We start from the raw sequence: 6,000 nt of genomic DNA, 5'->3' as shown, positions 1-6,000 counted from the left end.
GGCTTTCATTGGGGAAAGGAACTGATTCTAATTTTTTCGTAGAAGCACCTTTTTTATTATATTTACTATATTAATGAGAATTTGAATAAAATTTACTATATAAAATTTACTGTATAAATGAGACAATCACAGTTAAATAGACGAAAGTATATCGAACATCAAAACCTAATACAAACCTATTTAAAACTAAAACGTGATTGATTGTTTAAAAATTTTGTTTCATCTCATTGGTTATTTCAGTGTTCTGTGCAGGTGCTTTCCTTCATTGTGATTATGATGATAGCATCTTTGCTAGAACGTCGCAATATCCAAAAATGTGCATACTTTTTTATCCTTTTTTTTCCAGAAGATTAAAAATGCATAAACTGTTTATGACAACTTGTCAGACATTAAAATGTCTACTATATTTGAGTTTTTTTTCTCTTACAAAACTTACAATTTCTCATTTTCTTAATATTTTTAACATTTTTTTCAGGAAAACAGTTACATGTTTTGATACGCATACAAAAGACTGCCATAAAAAAGCGTTAGGAAGAATACTAAAAAATTATCTACTCATCATCGATCATAAATCATTGTGTAAGGAAACTACAACCGAAGAAACTACAACTGGTAAATATAAATTAAATCTTTCAACTATTTAAGTACTTAAGTACTTAAAAGGGGAGTTTTTAAGTACTTAACCAGGGAATGCTTAAATTTTGAGGGATTAATTTTGTTGATATTTATGCCTATCTATTATGCTTCAAATTTATATTTTGTGTTTGTTGAAATAATGCACTATCAGATAGCAGTAATATTTGCGGATGTAATGTGTGAGGTGATCAGGATTATATCTTTCCGTTTTTAATTTTTCTCATTTTTAATTCCTTGATTTCTTTGTACAGATTTTAAATTGTTAATAACTGATCTTCTCCTTTTTAATATTTTAAATAATTTGCTGTTTTATTGTTTTGCATGTTGTTGTTTTGTTTTCTTTCTATTATGAATGAGTGAATACGAATATTGTTTTCTGATTATTTTTTTTCACTTTTTTATCATTTAGAAACTGAAGCTGTCTATAAAGATGATGACAGTGAGTTTAAATAATTTATAACATATTCATTCTAAATTTGTAACAGATTAATTCTAAATTTATACATAAAACATAGTGCAAAAAATATTTATGATTAGTTCATATTTAGTTGAGTCATAATACTTTATCTGTTTTATCTTTTAGCAATAATAGCGTATAATGAACATGGAGAGAGTGAGTATGAATAATTTATGACAAAATATTTTTTTATGCATGAAATGAATAAATAAATTAAATTTAATATAAATTTCACGTTACTAAACTGATAAATTTTCATCAATTATACCATTTAGGAATAGAAGTTTATGATGAGCACGGAATAAGTAAGTAAAAATCATTCTAAAAATCCTCAGTTGCGTAAAGTTGTGCTTAAAATACGGTGTAAGAAAAGTTTAAAATTAAATTACGTTAAAGTTAATTGATAATATTTAACATCTTTTATCATTTAGGAATAGAAATCCTTTACAAATCCGGGATGAGTGAGTATAAATGACATGACTAACTGAGTAAATTTAAGCATGAAATGTTTTACATGAAATATAATTTTTATTATAATACTCTTTGTACGTTATTTAGGGATAGAAACGTATGATAAAGATGGAAATAGTAAGTTCATGCAATTTTTTTCAAGATCATTAAAGAAAAATTAAATTTAAAAAAAAAATAGAGTAAATTTTGCAAAGTTTTAAAATAAATCTAGTCCTAAATATATGTTTATATTTCATATGTTTTACCTTTCAGAGATAGAAATTTATAACAAAATAGGTGAAAGTGAGTATCAAATTTTTTAATGTATTCAATTTTACTGATTTATGTATTAAATGCGTTATTCAAAATAAGCTAATACCAAAATGCAGTTTTTATTTGTACATTTCATACACTTTATTTTTTTTTAGAAATTTTTGCTTTTGCAAAAGAAGAGGGTGAGTATTAATGATAAATTGCATTTTCAGTAATTTAAATTTGTACATAAAATAGTATGTCTGTAATAGTATGTTTAAAACATTTTCTAAATCATAGTCCTGGCAATAGAGAACACTAGAGCTTAAAAGTAGACGTTTCAGGAGAAATATAGATGCAATTTCTTTTATTCGTATACTTATGTTTTTGAAATGCCGAAGAGGAATTCGAATTTTTGAAAAAATTTAAGACACAAAATTTTTGAAGAACTCTCTTGGGGGATCTAGAAATATATAAAAAAAATATATGTGGGGCCCCAGAGGGGAGGACTCTCCTGCAATATCCATAATTTTTTCCTAAACCATAATTTTTTTCCGATCTTCCTGAATTTTCAGTTAATTTAGTCTTCTAACTACACTCATTTTTTTTCTTAGGTCCGAGGGCTTATCTCTTAAAAGCGCCACCTACCGAGTTAAGCATGGTTTTCTTAAAAACTTTCTTAAAATCAAGATTTTTGATTTTTTTTTTCTTAATTTGCGTGTGAATAAGTTAAGCACAAACAATCTGTACCCCACAAGACTCATGTAGTAGCCAAGCATCTTTAATCACGACAGTTGCGAGAGTGGAACAAACTAAAAAATCTGCTCAAACAACAACAAGACGCAGAAATCTCACTCACAGCATTTACTGATGTTTTCACTTTCGTCCTACCTACGTGCACGGACAGAAAGTGACTTCGGAATTCTGGCCACTGCAGCTCTTAATAATGTTAATGACTGGTGCAAATCCAAGAGACTGTCCATCTCCAAGGAAAAAGTCATCTATCTACTTATTAGATGGAGCTTGATCATCCAGCCCGGCAGTTTACTGCGGTCAAGGCGAAATCACAAAATCTCTCGCAATAAAAATGCTAGGGTTAAACATCCATGTGCCCCTTGCCTGGGGAGAACATCTTAATATTCAGGGACATGAAACTGCTAGGCGATTTCAGTCCCTTTAAAAAATTATTTTAGGTTCTTGGAGGATACAGCCAAAACACAGAAGAATCATCTACAAAGCCTGTTATACGGTGAGAATAAAAATAAAAATTTTAAAAAAGAAGAAAGAAAAAAAGAAAAAGAAGAGACCCATTAAAAATTATTGTTTTAGTTAGAATTTCTTTTGGTAAAGTAACATACTACGCTACCATACCAAAGGAAATAATAATACACAAATTAGGGGACCTACAGTGTGGCATAATATGTAAGAATGCATGCATACATTTCTAATTGAGGTTTAAAGCAATAAAATGGAGAAATTAATGCTCATATACTATATCATACCTGCCAACTCTTCCGGATTTTCCGGAAGATTTTATTTTCATATTTAAAGTGGTAGCAATACTCGGGTTATTCCAATTAACTTTTTGAATTATAATGATAATTATAAATGAGTTTGACCACCACTACATATAAATAATTACAATAAATATATGAATGCATAATAATCCTTGCGCAAGCGAATTTCAACGGGATCAAAATATAAATATATTTTTGAGGCAGATTGTTTTTCGTTTATTGTTTTACCACCACTCTGAAAATCCATTTTCGGACAGAGTGAAAGTTGGCAGGTATGCTATATATATATAGTCATGGAATACTAAACTGATAATGGAATCTGGTTTTGAAAAAATAAAATTATTGGATAGCTTGTACAAGAAAAAAAATTTGGGGGAAGGAATTAAAAATTCAGAAAATGGTTGCGAGAAAATTTATTTTCCTTTAGAAAATATCGCTGCAGATTTTAAGTAAATTTTTCCCTTTTGACTGATTATACAGACTGATTATACTTTTTGGTATTTTCTTCTCCTGAAATAGATCTCAAAATTTATATAGGAAACTAACAAAAAATATTTGTTTTTATAATTTTATTCTTTATCAGCAAAGCTGCTATTACTGCTATTCCTCTGTGAAATTAAACAATTTTGATTAATGAATAGGCAAACGCATACTATTCCAGGAAAAGTAAGTTGTAAGTGAAAGGGACAAAAAAGGTCACAAATGTTAAGGTCCTTGACCAACGGCATGAAATGTTGAAATGTGCTCAGGTCACGATGATTTGAAATCCCAGATACGCTTCTACCCATATATATGAAGCTGAGTAAGTTGCTTTAAGCCGCCACCAATGATTATCGAGCTCGATCGCTTTACAATATCAGCTTAGTGTCTTAAACAACTGAGCCATGACGGATTAAGCAAAAAAATAATCATCAAATAAGAAATATTTCATCTTACTTGCAAATTTTTTTTAATGCAAGCTAATTTAACTGAAAATTACTAAGCGTAATTCTTAAATTAGATTCATTGTATTTTTTCTTCTTAACAATTTTTGTTAAGTGCTAGATCAGTACATCTTATTTCAACACATGTTTATTTTATTTTACTTCATATCGTCAAGTTTGTTTACTGCTACTTTTCTTCTTTCATCCTAAACTCATTTAAAATGATATTTGTTTAATTTTTTAGAGGCATAGACACATTATAAAGAGTGATTTTTATCATGAAAAAATTTATCTATATTTTAAAATGCCTCTTTCGCTGTCGTAAGAGAACGCATCCTGATGAGAACTTTTATGTTTTTCCATCAATCGTTTTATTAATTTTCTAATTGTAATACCTTTCTAGAAATATGTATACAGATAACTGTGCACGATATTTTTTTGTCTCCTTCAAAAGAAAATAAATCCTAACTATGGCTGAATTGGAAGATAAGAAATCTAGTAAAAAAATATTTCATATTGATCGCAAAGTTGTTTAATGCAAGATAATTTTACTTAAAATTACTAAATGTCTTTCTTAAAATTTCGTCTTTAATCCTGTATGTATTTTTATCTTTAAAAACAGAAGCCGGTGGTGAAGAGGATGAGAGTAAGTATGAATGATTTATAACAGATTAATTATAAATTTAATCATAAAATGTAGTGCAAAAAATATTTAAAATTATTTGCGATACAGTTGAGTTGAATAATATTTTTTTTTTATCTTTCAGCAATAATAGCATATAACGAACATGGAGAGAGTAAGTATGAACAATAACATGATTATTCTTGCAGAACTATTTGTGCATGAAATGAATCAAACGAAATTATTTATATAAATTTCGCATTACTGAATTACATTAATTGTATGATTTAGGAATAGAAGTTTATGATGAGCACGGAATACGTAAGTATAAACAATTGTTTTAAGCCCTCAACTACGTACAGTTGTGCATAAGTACGGTTGTGTACAGTGTGGTATACAAAATGTTTTAAAATCTAAAAAGTGCTTTTTAGTTTATTGATAATATTTTACATGTTCTTATTATTTAGGAATAGAAATCCTTTACAAAATGGGGATGGGTGAGTATAACTGACTGATCACATATTGAATTAAGTTAATTTATGCATGCAATGCATTACATAAAATATTTTACATAAATTGTTTTTTTTTTTTTTGTAATAATAATACTTTTCACATTATTTAGTGATAGAAACCTATGACAAAGATGGAAATAGTAAGTTTGAATCATTTCTTTCACTCTCAAATTAAATTAAAAGAGAATAGGAGATATTCTAAGAAGTTTTAAAAAAAATCTCAACTAAAATATGCTTTATATTTCAGGAATAGACATTTTCGACAAAAGTGGAAACCGTGAGTAGGATTTTTTTTTTTTTGTGTATTCAATTTAGCTAATTTCTGTGTAAAATTCGTTAGATGAAATACGTGAAAACCAATAGAAGTTTTTATTAATTACTTTCATGCGTTTTATATTTTTAGTTATACATGCTTTTAAGAAAGAAGAGGGTGAGTATAATTAATTAATAACATTTTCAGTAATATCAATTTGTGCATAAAATAGTAAATATGCGATGAATGGACTTTTTTGAAAAATAGTGCTGGCAGGTGGCAACAGACACCAAAAAACAGACAGGCAAGAGTATATATTTTTTATACTCATGATCTGCAGGTTATTACGTTTGTATGTTAAGATCTTCAAATATCACC

The sequence above is a fragment of the Parasteatoda tepidariorum genome, chromosome 9, assembly GCF_043381705.1.
Source record: "Parasteatoda tepidariorum isolate YZ-2023 chromosome 9, CAS_Ptep_4.0, whole genome shotgun sequence".
Taxonomy (NCBI): domain Eukaryota; kingdom Metazoa; phylum Arthropoda; class Arachnida; order Araneae; family Theridiidae; genus Parasteatoda; species Parasteatoda tepidariorum.
The sequence above is the reverse complement of the archived record's forward strand: the minus strand, read 5'-3'. Positions refer to the sequence as shown.